Consider the following 15,951-nt stretch of genomic DNA (forward strand, 5'->3'; position numbering starts at 1 on the left):
GGGTGGGAGGTGCAAAGGTCCCACTCCTTTGAAAGAAGAGGAGCTTAATTTTATCACCTGCAGACTTATCTGACTCCTAAAACCCTTGCCTATCTAAGCAGCAGTGGCCCATCAGTAATGGCGGAATGGAGTTCCCCTACTGGCTCAAAGCCGGAAGCTGAAAAATAAAATGATATTTTATCGTTTTGTTTTTCAGCTGCTAGCTGAGCCAGCGTGTTTGGGGAGGGGTGGGGCCAGTTCATGGCAGTTGGGGAAGAGTGATGTCCACTGCTAAGTGCACATGTCGGTTTGGTCGGCTGTCCAAACAGACATGTGCAGTTAGGTTTCTCCAACCTAGCTGTCTTGCACAGCCGGGTTGGATGAACAGCACAGATTTGCTGTGCCTGAGCGAGCATTAAACCAGCCCGCTCATGCCAATCCCTGCGCTGCTCGCATGCTTGGTAACAGCATGAGAGGAGGGCGGTGATTGATGGGGAGGCCAGGTGCTGTCCCAGGGACTGCTGAGAGCAGGAAGCAGAGGAGCACCGAGTCGCGAGGTGGCCGGCAGTATCAGGGAAGTTTTATTTATTATTAACCCCTCCCGTGCTCCCTCCGCACACCTTCCGCCCCCTCCACCTGCCACACCACTTTTTCTTTGTGTCCGCCGCCACTATATCTGACCATAACTCAGTGGTGACAGAGTGAGCGACAGGTGCCCGTTTTCCATTTCCCCAAAAAGATTCTGGTTTCCTTTTGGGGTTTAGGAAACCCATCCGGATAGAGGCAGTTATTTTGAAGTAACATGGTACCCTGTTTATAATCTGATCCCACCAATAACTTAGGAGTAACATGGTACCCTGTTTATTTTCTGTTCCTACCAATACCTTGGGAGTAACATGGCGCCCTGCTTACTTTCTGTTCACACCAATACCCTGGAAGTAACATGGTACCCTGCTTACTTTCTGTTCCTACCAATACCTTGGAAGTAACATGGTACCCTGCTTACTTTCTGTTCCTACCAATACCCTGGAAGTAACATGGTACCCTGTTTATTTTCTGTTCACACGAATATCTTGGGAGTAACATGGTACCCTGTTTACTTTCAGTTTCTACTGCTGTCTACATGACCCTGAACCCATGGATAGCTTGGGAGTGCTATGGTAAAGCTGCTACTCCTGAAGGCCTCCAAATGAGATCCATTCTGAGCTTTGAAGAAGTGTTAGAAAATTGTTTCCAAAGAAGAGAGGGGGCTAGTAGAAGTTATGGTGGTATCTGGCCATCCATTATTAAATTGTATTTTGGCGGACAGAGAATTCACGGCCTTTTTCCCATCTTTTTTCCTCTTGCGCATCACTATTTTTTCTTCTCCCCCAAGATTGAAATAGTTTATGATTAACTGTGTAAATACGCTGTCAATTGACACCCTTCTTTTATGCTATTCGTCTTTGAAAGCTGTTAGATACATGATAAAACCCAACAAATATTAATAATAAATCCTGCTTGCTTGTAATTATTACACTCTTGCCTCTCTGGCTAGTCCTGGAGCAATCTCCCCCACCACCACCCATGACTTCCCACTCCCTCTGAAGCACACAGCTCCTGGCAAAAGGTCACAGAAACGCGTCGGCGCACAGCCAGGAAACAAGATACAAGGACCATTATATACGCTTGATGATATATACAATCGAAATATTTCTATAATTTAAAAATGCTATTGACATATATATAAAATCGAGTGGCAACTAGCCTCTCTTTTGTACGTAGAGCAAATAGTCATTTCCCTATTGGCCATATTTTGTTGTTTTGTTTCATGGTTTCGGTCATATTGATTGTGTTTTAGGAAGGGAATGATTGAGGTGTGATTGTTAGGAGTGATGAGTCGAGTGTGCAGGGGCAATACAGTTTGTTCCCCAGAACGTGAAGAGTCTTTCTTGAATCTTTTGATGCACAAAACTTTGAGATATATTTCTTTGTTTGATGTCAATGTATGTATACATATATCATTATAATAAATACCATTGTTTGAAAGAAATTATGATATTGAAACGGATGTTCTTGATTTGTTCCTAAGTTATTGAATCTAGTATATATATCGTGACTCCTAGATGACAGTTTAGCATCTCGAAGGTATGGTGTGAATTCCACCAAATAAATTGACCAGACAGGACTTTTTTCCTCTGTGTTGCCACCAGTAAGTCCCCCACAGCGGGACTGCTGAGACCTCGTTGGAGGCCCCGTTCCCTTTCTCAACCACCCTGCAAAAGCACCTCCTGGCATCTCCTGGCACTCTACTAGTTGGGGGATGAAGTCCCCTTGGCTGATGAGGGTCCTTGGGGGCCAAGAACCCCTATTGCTGCCACCAGTAAGACCCCCACAGCCGGAATACTGAGAACTCATTGGAGGCCACCCACTTTCTCAACCACTCTGCAAGTGCACCTCCTCGAACACTACTGGTTGGGGAATAAAGTCCCCTTGGCTGCTGAGGGTCCTTGGGGGCCAAGAACCCCCCCACCAGTAAGTCCCCCACAGTGGGATTGCTGAGACTTCTTCAGAGGCCCGCCCCCTTTCTCAACCACTCTGCAAACGTGCCTCCTAGGGCGCTACTGGTTGGGGGATGAAGTCCCCTTGGCTGCTTAGGGTCGTTGGGGGTCTCTTTTATCAAGTTTCTGGCCTCTATTTTGCCTCTTTCTGCTGGTTTCTAACCTCTATTTTTCCTCTTTCTGCTGGTTTCTGATCTTTATTTTGCCTCATTTTGCTCATTTTTTAAATGTATTCTGCCTCTTGCTGCTCGTTCCTGACCTCTATTCTGCATCTTTTTGCTTGTTTCTCAACTTAAACATGCCTCTTTCTGCTTGTTGCTGACCTTTATTTAGCCTCTTTCTGCCTGTTTCTTACCTTTATTTTGCCTCTTTCTTTTCGTTTCTCAATTTTATTCTAACTCTTTCGGCTTGATTCAGACCTTTATTTTGCCTCCTTCTGCTTGTTTCTGATCTCTATTTTCCCTCTTTCTTCTGGTTACTGCCCTCTATTTTGCCTCTTTCTGCTTTTTCTGGCATTTTTTTGCCTCTTTCTGCTCATTTTGTACCTATATTTTGCCTCTTGCTGCTCATTTTTTACCTTTATTTTGCCTCTTACTGCTCGTTTCTAACCTCTTTTCTGCCTCTTTCTGCTAATTTCTGACCACTATTTTGCATCTTTTTGCTCGTTTCTCATCTTTATCATGCCTCTTTCTGCTTGTTGCTGACCTTTATTCTGCCTCTTTCTCCTTTCTTATCACGTTTATTTTGCCTCTTCTTGTTAGTTTCTGACCTTTATTTTGCGTCTTTCTGCTCGTTTTTGATTTTTATTTTGCCTCTTTCTGCTCATTGCTGATCTCTAGTCTGCCTCATTTTCCTCATTGCCGACCTTTATTTTGCCTCTTTCTGCTTGTTTCTGATCTCTAGTTTGCCTCATTCTGCTCGTTTCTGACCTCTATTTTACCTCTTTCTGCTCGTTTCTGGTCTCTATTTTGCCTCATTCTGCTTGTTTCTGACCTTTATTTTGCCTCTTTCTGCTCATTTCTATGTTTAAAACGTTTTTATTGAAACAAAACAAACCATGGGGGAGGGGGATAGGAGGTTAGGGTACATTTAATACAATCAAAGAAAAAAGGTGCAACTCAAGAGGGTTGGCGATGGATAGCTCGATGGGCCAGGGGAAAAGCACAGTAAATGAAAGGCTAGAAATGCAAACTGTGGAATCCCTGCGTGCATATCCAACACCCCAAATCTGAGCAATGAAAGCCAGCAGCAACTCGACAAAGCACAATCCACCCCCCCCCCCATCCCCCCAGTAAAGAAAGGAAGGAAGAAAAAACAATACCCCACCCCCCCCGTCCTATGGTCCCGCGTCAGATTAGTCCTCACCAAGAAGCCCCGCACCCCCCCCCCCCCGGAGGCCCCTGTCTCTCATGTGATCTAGTCCGCCGGAATCACCGGCGGCGTCAGCCTGAGAAGCCTAAGATACCTCGGACAGGTGAGCTCCCGGAATTCGGTGGACAGCAGCGCTAGAAAGGGTTGCCACAGCTCTTCAAATTGGTCTATTTCCCCCGCCACCGTGAGCGACAGCTTCTCCATTCCCAGCACATGCCAAAGCCTATGCAACCAACCCGTGATGGAGGGGACAGTGTTGGTGCGCCAGTGGATAAGGATGTTCTGGACCGCAGACCCCAGCGCAATCGCGATCTGCCTGCCCCTGCGGGACTTCAGTGGGTACATTAGGTCATTGGGGAGGCCCAGCAGGACATACGCCGGGAAGCGCGGCAGCTCTATCCCAAAGTGCTTATCCACCTCGTCCAAAACTTCCTTCCAGTAAACGGTCAGCACAGGGCAATCCCAAAGAATGTGTGAGAGGGTACCCTCCTGCCCGCAGCCCCGCCAGCACCCCTTGTCAGTGTATTTATGCATTTCATACAGTCGCTCCGGGGTGTAATACCAATAAGTGGACACCTTAGTGAAGGTCTCCGTAAGGCCCGTGTGATATGCAGAGTGCCGCGCCCGATACGCAATTTTGTCCCATTCCTTGTGGCTGAGTGTCCTACCCAATTCCCTGTGCCAGCGCTCCCTCCCCGGATTGTAATAGTGAAACGGCAGGGGTTGTAGGTACTTGTACAGATCGGTAATCAGCTTAGCGTCGGAGGTCCGGGTAGCCAGCCACCCCCTATACGGTGTAATTTGACGAGCAGCGGTGTCACGCACCTGGGGCTGGAGGGCCCAATGCCGAACCTGCATGTAGCGCAATCTGTCCAGCTCCGTCAGGCCGAACTCCTGGCGGAGTTGCTGAAACGGAATCACTCCCTCCGGGCCATAGATCTGGAAGAGCGCCCTGCAGCCCGCCTGCACCCAATGGGAGAAAACTCCCGGCTCCATCCCTGGGGAGAAGTCCGGGTTGCCCGCTATGGGTGTGAACGGCGAAGGGAAGGTGGTGAGGCCCCGAGCCTCACAGACTGCGTCCCACACCCGCAGGGGGACCCGCGTAATAAAAGAAGCGTAAAGGTTAGGGGGGCGGTGCGCGCGGCGCAAGAATGGAACCTCTTGTAAAGTGCGGCCCGCCACTGCCTGGTCTTGAAAGAGCCAGTGTTTGTCGGACTCCCACCTGCTCCACTCCACCAAATATCGCAGCTGTGCCGCCTGAAAGGACTTACGGAGGTCCGGAATACCGAGGCCCCCCGCCTCCGGAGCAAGCGTGGAGAGGACCCTCTTCATTCGTGGCTTGCGGCCCTGCCAGACAAAGCGGGAGATGTCAGCCTGCATTTGTCGTATCCAGCCCACCGGGGGCTGGAGAGGGAGGGCCCGGAAAAGATACAGTATCTGGGGCAACACCGTCATCTTAACCGCCGCGATTCGCCCCAGCCAGGACAGTAGGCCTTTGCTCCAGCGACCAAGCTCCTCCTTGATCTTCCTGCTGAGGGAGGCATAGTTAGCCGTAACCATCTCCGGTAATGTGGGCGCCAGCAGAATCCCCAGGTATGGCACCGTGGAGGAGGACCACTGCATGGGGAAGAGTCGCTGAAGGTCCCTCCTGGTGTCCGCAGCCAGGGACACGTCTAACGCCACCGACTTGCTCATATTCATTTTGAAGCCGGCCACACAGGCAAAGGCGTCTAGTTCCTGGAGGCAAGCAGGCAGCGACCTCCTAGGGTCGTCCAAGGTCAACAGGACATCGTCCGCGTAGAGACTGACAGTGTGGACATACTGGCCCATCCGGACCCCAACCGCATCCGGGTTATCGCGAATCCTCTGAGCAAACGGCTCCATGTAGAGGGCAAACAAGAGCGGCGAGAGGGGGCAGCCCTGCCTCGTGCCGCGTTCGATGGCAAATCCACCGGAGCTGCACCCGTTGACCCGCACCGACGCTGAAGGATGCTTATAACAGTTGAATACCATGGTGCGGAACTTATCCGCGATTACCAATTTCTTGAGAACCAGCTCGAGATACGGCCAGTGAACTCTGTCGAAGGCCTTCTCCGCGTCGACGGACAGCAACATCCGCTCCCCCGGGATCCGCGAGGCCTTCTCCAGAACATGCGCCACCCGCTTGGTATTATCAACCGTCTGTCTGCCGGGTACAAAGCCAGCCTGGTCCGCCTCCACCAATCCGGGGAGGTGTGGACCCAGCCTGGACGCTAGAATCCCTGTATACAACTTGAGGTCGACATTTAAGAGCGAGATGGGTCGATACGAACCGCAGAGGGCCCGGTCCTTCCCAGGTTTCGGAATTACCGCGACCGTCGCCCTCAGGAGATCCGGTGGGATGGCTCCCGGTGCGGAAAAGGAATTAAATAGCCGAGTAAGGACAGGGGCCACAGCCGTGCAAAAAGTCTTATAAAACAAAGACGTGTACCCGTCCGGGCCCGGGGCCTTACCATGCTTCAGCCGCGCGATAGCGGAAATCACCTCCTCAACATGGATATCCCGCTCCAGGTGGTCCGCCTGAGCCGGATCCAGCACCGGAAGGGTCCCCGACTCCAAATAGCCTTCGGCGTCCCGTGGCGAGGAGGGCTCCTCCGCATACAGCGCCTCGTAGAAGCCGCGGAAAGATTCCGCTACCGCTGCGTCCCCGGACACGACCACCCCGTCCGTGCCCACCAGCTCCCTCACGACGCCACGCTGCTGCGTGACCCGGAGCCGGTGTGCTAGGAGCTTGCCACATTTGTCCCCCCCAGTGTAGAAGGCGTGTTTCAAGCGCAAGGCGGCATACTCCGCCCTATCAAGATCCAATGCCGACAGGAGCTTCCTCGCAGCCTTCAACTGCCTCCACACCCTTGGCGCCCCCGTGCGGCGGTGGACCTGCTCAAGCTCCCGGACCTGAACGGTCAGCTCGTCCCTCTTCCGTTGCCGCTCCCTATTTTCGGCTGCGGAGATAGAGATAAATTCCCCCCGGAGGACTGCCTTCAATGCCGCCCACTGTGTCGCCTGCGAAGTGTCGGTGTTGCTATTGTGAGTTAGGTAGTCCTGTATGACCTCCCCAATGCGCTGCACTACAGACTTTTTGTGTAAAAGGGTATCCCGGAGGCGCCACACCCCCCGAGAGGGGGAGGCCGCCGGCCACTGGAAAACGCCGGTGACTGGTGAATGGTCAGACAAGGTCAGGACCCCGATGTCCGCCGCCGTGGCAGCGGCATGCATCGGTCCACTAACCAGAAGGTAGTCCAGCCGTGAGTAGGTTCGATGTGCGTGTGAAAAGTAAGAGTAGTCCCTATCCGTGGGGTGCATGGAGCGCCAAAGGTCGTGTAAGTCCATTTCCGCAATCCGGGCCTTCACAGCCTGGGACAGTTCCCCCGTCTGCGGGAAGCGCTGCGCCGATCTGTCCATCACAGAATCAAAGACAATATTAAGGTCTCCCCCCAAAATGACGTGGCGGTCGGGGGAAGCAGTGACATCCACCAACACGGAGTCTAGGAAACGCTCTTGGTGGTCGTTTGGGCTATAAACGGAGCCGACCGTAAACGCTATGCCCCCTAAGCGCATGCGATACGCAAGAAGCCTCCCCTTCTGTTCAGCACACTTATACAAAACCTCCCCCCTAAAGGAGCTCGCTAGAAGAATGGCTACCCCCGCCGTCTTGTTCGCTGCCGAGGAGAAGAACTGGGTAGGGAACTTAGCAGAGCGCAGCCTATGGCAATCCCGGGACAATAAGTGGGTCTCCTGTAAAAGGCAAATGTCCGCCTGCGTCCCCTCCAGCAAAGATAAGATCGCTCTGCGCTTCACGGGGTTATTCAGACCCTGAACATTAAGGGTCACTACCTTTAGGGCCGACATTCCTCTCGGGGATCGGGAGCGCCGTGCAATGGGCAGGGGATCAGCGGGTGGGGCGCGCGGGGCAGCCGCGCAGGACAAGCCATAACAGACCAAGCGTGGGCATGGACAACATCGGACGGGACCTCCCCAACCCCAGAACAACCCCTACACCCCCCCAAAACACAACCCTGACAACTAGCCAAACGCAAACTCAAACACCCCATTGTCCCAGTCAAGCCCCAAAACGGGCAAGTCCGTAGAAAAGAACGAAGTGGACGTCCAGCCACTCACCTCCAGCCGCCCCCCCCGACCCCCCCGCCCCGTACCCAGCATTTAAAGAAGCTAAAGGCATCTCCCCCCGGAGTGAGTGTTAGGCCGTCAAGGCCACGCCGGTGGAGCCGGCCGAGTCCCTGGCCGCCGCCCTCAAAGCGTCGGCCATGTCCGCCCTGATGGTAGGGGAATCAGGACGCCCTGCGCTGGCCGCTGATCGTCGCCTCGCCGACCTCCGCCGGCTCCGTCTCTCCGAGGCCCTCCACGACGGTGTAGCTCCTTCCTCCTCCGCCGCCGTAAGCCCCAAGACTCCACAAATGTCCTGCAAGGAGCGTAGCTGGTGTAGCACCCCGTTCCATCGAAAGATCAGGCGGAAGGGATGACCCCAAGAGTACGGCGTCTCGTGTTCGCGCAAAAAGTCAGTGGCAATCCTGAAGGACCTGCGTTTCTGCAGCGTGATGGCGGAGAGGTCCTGGTAAAGCGCCACCGGCCGCTCCCGGAAAGTCAGGGGCTGTTTCCTGCGGGCCTCAGTCATGATGCGTTCCTTCAGCGGGAAATCGGGCAGGAAGGCCAGAATGTCCGGAGGAGGTGCCGATGATTGGCGCTGCCGGCCAACCCTATGTGCCCTATCAATGCTAATGGGGAAGTCCGCAGCTTCCCCCAGGATCTCTCGGAACAGGTCCCGCAGGTAGCTCCCCAGATCGGACCCCTCGTCTGCAGTCGGCACACCACGAATGTTGTTCCTCCGTGATCTGTTCTCAAGGTCCTCAGAGTGGGCCTGGAGCTCAACACACTGCTCCCGGAGGCGGAGAACGTCCTGTTGAAGATGGACTATCTCCTCCTCCCGGCGTTGGGCCTCCGTCTCCGCCGTTTCAACGCGCTCGCCAAGGCCCTCCACTTCCCTGCGCACTTCCCGGACCTCGCTGGCCACCTCCCGCTTCAGTGTTTGGAAGTCCTCCCTGAGGGAGCTAAACAGTTCCTCTATAAAGGTCCTCGTGACGGGTGGCTCCCCCCCAGTCACGTCCGCCGAGGCCCGGGAGGACCCCGGCGAAGGCTGTGTTCTGTCCCGCAGTTGCTGGGCCCTGCCAAGCATGTCCGGCAGGGTGCGGTCCCCCTTCTTCGAGCCTCCTCTTCCAGACATCGCAAGCACTACGGTCGGGCACTGGTCCAGCCGCCCCAGGGATGCCCAGCTGCTGGCAAGCACTCGACGTGGGTGTCCCCCCACAAGCAGGGTCGCTGCGTCACAGGTGACAAAATGGCGGTCCAGCCCGGTCACCGTCAGCCGCGGGTGCCCATCCGAGACAGGAATGGAAGCTACAGTGGGGGGCTCCTCATCAGCACATCCCCCAAAAAGTCAGCCCGGCAGCAGCGGCGGTCACATACATCCGCCAGCAAGGGCTCCGGCGAAGGCCAACACCACTGATCCCACGGGGACAAGATGGCGGCAGGGCGAGGCAGGGCAGAGCGACCAGGCCCGGTGACACCACCGGGGCCCCCAAAACGCACAGCAATCAAATAGGTTCCACCGCCGGTTTCAGTCTGTCACACGCAGGGGCCCAGATGGTCCGACCCCAACAGAGAGTCCGCCGTACTTCGGCCAAGGGACAGGGGCCCACACAGTGCGAAGTGTCGCCGACACAGGTCTGAGTGCCAAAGCACCCGTCCTAAGTCTTCCGCACCGTCGGGTCCCCTCCCGCAGGGCTCCTTCACCCTCCGTCGAGCGACGGGCCAGATTCCCTCCAGATCGCAACTTTCAGCACCAGGCCCAACCGAGGCGCCCGGACAGCACTCCGATGCGCTCCGCCTCTCAGGCCCTCCTTCGCTCCTCGAGCTCGATCGGACTTTTTGGGGGCTTCCCCCGAGGCGATCAGAACCAAAACGGCAACAACGTGCGCACCAGGTGCTCCGCCACGCTCCTCTCCCACGCTGAGCCTCAGCGGGGGGAGAAAAGCATAAGAAAAGGGCTCAAGCTTGGCCGGGCCGGAGGAGCTACGGGAGGAAGCGTCCGCTCACCCCGCCATCTTGGCCACGCCCCCCTTTCTGCTCATTTCTGATCTCTATTTTTCCTCTTTCTGCTTGTTGCTGACATTTAGCTTGCTTCTTTCTGCTCATTTCTGACCTTTATTCTGCCTATTTCTGCTAGTTTCTCACCTCTATCTTGCCTCTTTCTGCTCGTTTCTCACCTTTATCTTGCCTCTTTTTTTGCTAATTTCTGACCTCTTGGGGGTCCGCGTGCCCCCACCTATTACAAACATAAGCCCCGGGGAGGTGGTGGTCTGAGGGGCATAAAAAAGCCCAAGGAGGGAGGCCCTGTGTGCACCTTCCTTTACTGTTTTTATATAAATGCACATGCCGCTAGGGCCTGGCCTACTCAGGGGGATTTCCAAAACAAGAGTGGAAGCCTGCGCTTGTTGTTTTTTTTGCTGCGAATTTCACTGTAAATGTTTTTTATTTAATTGTATGCCATGGTAGGGTCCCAGGGGGACCCCAAGACCAAGGCTTGGGGATCAGGGTATTCCTACTCTGCCCTGTTTTCTTTTTTTTAATGTTTTTTTTTGGGTACTCCGCTCAATTCAAATCCCAAGATGGCTGCCAACACTTCCTGACTGAAGTGTTAGCAGCCAATCAGAGCTCTGCATTTCCCTCAGAACCTCGTCATTTTTCGCAATTATTTGTGAAGGATCCTCGGTCACAGATATCCATATTTGGTTTCTCTGTAATTTCTCAACAACTACTGAATGGATTTACATTAAATAACACAAAGCGTGATATGCGCAACCAAATCTACATTTCTGCCAAATTTGGTGCAATTCCATCCAGCGGTTCGGGCTGTAGGCGTGTTCACAAGTCCTATTTAAATTAACATGAGAAAGCACACTTTTTTTTTATCCCCCATTTTCTCGACCTCCACTTCACGGATCACCCCGAAACTTTCCATGCACACCAAGATTCACTATGAGACGTTTTTGGAAAATTTCGTGAAGATGCTTCAAATGGCGCCAAAGATGAAGGCAGGTCAAAAATTGCTTTTGGTATGGAAACATTGTGCTAACTATAACTATCTACTGGCGACCTATACATTTCCAAAGTTACCAATAAAGCACCGCTCACTTTCGTGACGGGTGCATCTATTCGCGGCGGAGGTTCCGCGGTCATTTAAAATACATCTCCAACAGGAATCATAGTGCACTCTACAATTTTCCAAAATGCTTTATTCAACCACCATTATGCTGACAAACGCGTTTCAGCCTCACCGGCATTGGTCATTGTCCGTATTGCCATTGTTAAGCACGCATTTATTACCAACTGAATCCTTCACTGTATGTAATAGTCACAAATGACGGACTTGAATTGTCAAATACAATCGATACAGATACATTTTTAGCGCGGCCATTTTAACTTAGTCTTCTCCGGTTTAATTCGTTACATGAGTTACAAATACAAAAACCGAAAAGGCCTAATGTGATTTCTGATTGGACATACCACATTCCTTCCAAATTCTGAATAGACATAATGCTACTGATTACACCCTGTATGAGCATTTATACAAATATATCAATCCAGTTAGATGTCTCTTCCGCATCTTATAAAGAAAAATGTGAGACAATTAATATATAAATAAATAACTATAAATCAAAAATTCAATTTCTCATTAAAATAACCGTTCTTAATTTTCATATTTCACAATTCCACTCATGTTTGCAGTCAATAATCTGGAGTTGCATGGACTGGTTCCTCACCAGAAATGTGCCCTGTATGGGCTCTGATAAAATGCATACATAAAATATAATACTGTGATAACATCATATTACATTGGCCATGTATTGCACCTAGGTTTTATTCCATATAATGCGCAGAAGTGCTATTGCAAAATCCTCAATGCTGACTGCGTATATATATATATATATATATATATATATATACACACACATATATAAATTCAATGGTTAAAGGGACATTATAGTTGAGTGTTGGAAAGAGACATGATCTAACGTTTTAAAAAACACAAAATATTGAGGTTTGCCAGTCATAGTTTAATAAAGTAACTACAATGTGTGCCCCCATCATGTACTACACGTGACCTTGCATATTACATCACTAATGTTAAATGACATCATTGATGACATCAATGACATCTCAGATGACAATACTGATCACTTCATCCATGATTCTGTTGTTTACATTACTCCGTCAATCCATACATTATTTTAAAAAAGGAATTTCGTAGGAAAGGTCATTCTGACATATAATTACTGTGCATACAAATGCGGATGCATACATTGGACACAGAGGAGACCCTGAAGCCATACCTGGTGTATGGTGAAAGAGATAAAGTACATTAAATATACAGCTTTAAAGGTTTAGGTTCAAGCAATATTCTTTTCTAAACATGTTAACGTATGAATGCACCTGCTGTGAGCTGCAGAGGCACATTGGTAAGTAAGTTCTGGGTTAAAGGGACTGCTGTACCCAAACATCTATAACTTTGGGTTTATTCAGTGTATTTCAATGTTTTAAAAAAAATGTATAGAATCTTATTAGCCAACGCAACTATAACGTCCCTTTAACTTTTTTTTTCCAGTGAATTTCAAAGATTTTTTGATCATATTTTAATTTTATCATGTGTATAGTTACACTCGTGCAGCCAACTTCCTATATGAAAAAACGTCTGTTGTATGTACTATGGTTTGGCGGCAAGAAGTGACCTTTAGCGTACCCTGCATACAAACTTCCTGCAAGCATTAAAAAGCTTTCCCTCTACATACTTTATTTACCTGTATGTAGAGGATGTTTTTCTTAAAGATTTTTTTAACCATTTTGTTCAGTTTCCAAACTTTTTAACAGTAATGTTAAATATTTGTTGCCTTTTATTTTAATTTTTTAATGATAATTATTAACTTTAATATTGTAACTTGTTTTTTTATCTTGTTTTTAATGTAATTTTTCTGTGATGCTCTTTCAAGGGTGTCTTCAGCGCTTTGCCAAACCTTTACTGGTTTCACCTGAATTCTCGACGCGGTGGCATTCTTTGCAGTATGTTGTGAAACAACGCATGTCTTCGTTGTCTTGTTGGTGTTGCTGTTCGATTATATATCCACAGGAGCAGTTTCGATCTCTTGTTCTGCTGCTGCATGATCCCTCTGGTACTAAGCTTTAGCTATGTCTTCGGGATGCACTGATCTCAGATGTTTCCACATCGCCGATTTTCCCCTTTAGTTCTGTAAAGACTGGCGGACGCGCCACACTAGCACCTGTACACGCCGTGAGGGGAACGGCTGGACTTTTCCTCTGCTCCTACAAATCTTTTTTCCCCTGCTGGGCTGCTGAAATCCTCGCACACCCCGTGCCACTGCCGTGAGGGAAACGGCTCGCAAACGAACTTCACCTCCCAGGGGGCTGTGCGTGAAACCCGCCGAAACGTCATCAGGGGGTGTCAGAGGCTCATAAAAGCCCGGAGAAGCCTGGGCTGGGCTACCCCTCTGATCTGCGCACCTCTGGACCTACTTCTGCTGCCCACGCCCAAGGTACTGTTTCCCTCTACGATCAGGTTCTGTTGTATTTTGGTAGTGATGGCCGCCAAAGCCCCTCCCTCCCGTATACAGGGAAAACGTGCATGTGCAGCAAAGCGTTCTGGCCCAAAATTGCATTCTCCCGCTCCGGTCCTCCCTACTTCCATTGATTTAATGCTCCAGAAGGCGATTGGAGCTGTTACCTCCGAAATCGAACTGACTGAGAGGAGTCTTTCCATCACTCCGGATTGCTTTCATGCTATTCAGTCCCCCCTGAATGCCTGTCCTACCCTCACTGACTTGAATTGTGGCCAAAATGAGGTTCTTACTGTCCCTGTTTCCCCCACACTCCCAATTCCAGCATCTACAATTGAGGGACCTACTATTAAAACTAGGAAGGAAAAACCAGCTACCCGGGGGGGTCTAAGGGAAAGAAACACAGAGTGAGATCTGATCAAGGTTCTACGCTTACCCTCTCTAAATCTCCCCAATCCCGGTCCTACCCCCCCTGGGCTCAAGCCCTCCTTACGGATCTACTTGCCCAGTGTCGACTGATGGTGAGGGAAGAGATCGCTCCTGTTCTACTCAAACTTCATAATAGCATGCTCACTAATAACACATCACAGGTACATTTGAACCATGAACCTAGGCCAACTCACTCAGTCTCCATCCCAAATCCTGGGCCCTTGCCTACACAGAACCAAATTTCCCCCCTGATCCTCCAGCCTCTTGCAGCCTCCAATTCAACTCAAGATCGACCTTCTCCAAATTCTGTAGTCCCTAGTAATAAACATGTTGGTATTCCAGCTGAGGGCCAGGATATGGTTGGCCTCTCTTCCTATAACCCACACAATACCACTTACCCTAATGTACTCCAAAGAGCAAGGCAAAACGTAATTCCAACTAGACCTCCCGCTGTCAATTCTAGTAGTCTCTTGCCATCTACTTCAGATATTGCAGGGGGGTCAGCCATCTGCATCCACAAACCTGTCTTCCCACAATCAACTTACCTCCGGAAGCTGCTCCTTATGTACTAATACTTGCAGGGTTGCCTGAACTGAAGCATGGCAATAAAGAATCTCAGCTGGAACTTCGTAACAAGAGTCTATTCTGGTTGGCCAAAAACAAGCAATTCCCATACAGCAAGGCTGGCGATATTTTGCTGGTCAGGCGGGTTGCTTGGGTGGGTCCCGCACACAAGTCTCTTCCTGGGGACTGTGTGATCTTAAACTTCAGAACTCCAGCAATTATTCGAAGTATATTAACGCAACACCAAATAACAAGGGACTCTCTCTCGACAATTTGTGCTCTTACTCTTGATTTCTTTTATCCCTGCCCCCGGAGGACGGATGCTCCCCTTTCTCTACTCAATCTTGAAGGTCGCGTTCCGCCCCCACAGCCTTTATCTGTCAATCTGCCACACTATACTACTCTTTGTAACCTACCAGTATCAAATCGTTATGCTCCACTGGAAGATGTAGATTGACTCATTAGGCCAGCCGACCTGCTTCTAGATAGTTATCACCTAGGTCCACTGGCTTATGATGGGGACTCCATCACTATTGCTCCAAATTCAGATATAAGTAGGCCTGATCCTCCTGGGGGTCACCCTTATTTTTTACCTCCATCCCTTGCAGGCTTTCAATTGGCTAAGGGCATTACTAAATTAGCGAATGACAAGGCCAGCACTCCTCCTCTCCTCGTATCTGTGGACCCTGGTTCCCTAAACATTAACGGTCTTGAATCCTCGGGCATTGCCAACAAACTCTCTTTTTTGTCATGGAATGTAGCAGGGCTCCGTAACAAGATGGATTCACCAGATTGGGGTTTATTCATCGACCAGTTCGACGTTTGTCTGTTCCAGAAGACTTGGCTCAGGGAGCACTTCTCCAGGTTGGGCTTTTTATCTATTAACAACCTGGCTTCTTCCGCCGTGGGGGGTAGACCTTTTGGGGGTATGTCTATCCTAATTGGCTCACATCTAGGTTGCACAGTGTCTCAGGTAGATATTTTCTCCCCTGACATACAGTGTGTTAGACTCTTGTTTCCCTCTAAAACCACCCTGACTCTTATCAACGTTTATTCTCGGCCTACTCAGTCTGGTAAAGAGTCGCCGTTACTGGACACTCTAGACAAATTTATTTCAACTGTTCAGGGCGAGACTACTCTGATTATTGCTGGTGACTTTAACTGCCAGTACGAACCGTTGCCGGGTCTTGTAGAGTCTATTACCTCAGAGGAGGATTCACTCTGGTCTATTCCTGACCTCCAAGTTCCACCAACCAAGTCCTGGTCCCCTCTTGCCCTCCAGCTGAATTCTATTACCCTCACACACTTCCTTAGAGCTTGTAATGGCCGTTCTCTATCCGATATGGAGGGTAGACCAACTTTCAATCGCCCTGGCCAGTCCTCTC

The 15,951-nt window shown here is 50.4% G+C and overlaps 1 protein-coding gene across 1 annotated transcript in view; it reads right to left on the reverse strand.

Moving 5' to 3' along the window:
- Positions 1 to 15,951, reverse strand: part of ANKDD1B (ankyrin repeat and death domain containing 1B) — a 718,121-nt gene that overhangs the window by 640,821 nt on the left and 61,349 nt on the right. The gene's annotated exons all lie outside the window — the stretch shown is intronic.

The sequence above is a fragment of the Triturus cristatus genome, chromosome 2_1 (genome assembly GCF_964204655.1).
Source record: "Triturus cristatus chromosome 2_1, aTriCri1.1, whole genome shotgun sequence".
Classification (NCBI taxonomy): Eukaryota; Metazoa; Chordata; class Amphibia; order Caudata; family Salamandridae; genus Triturus; species Triturus cristatus.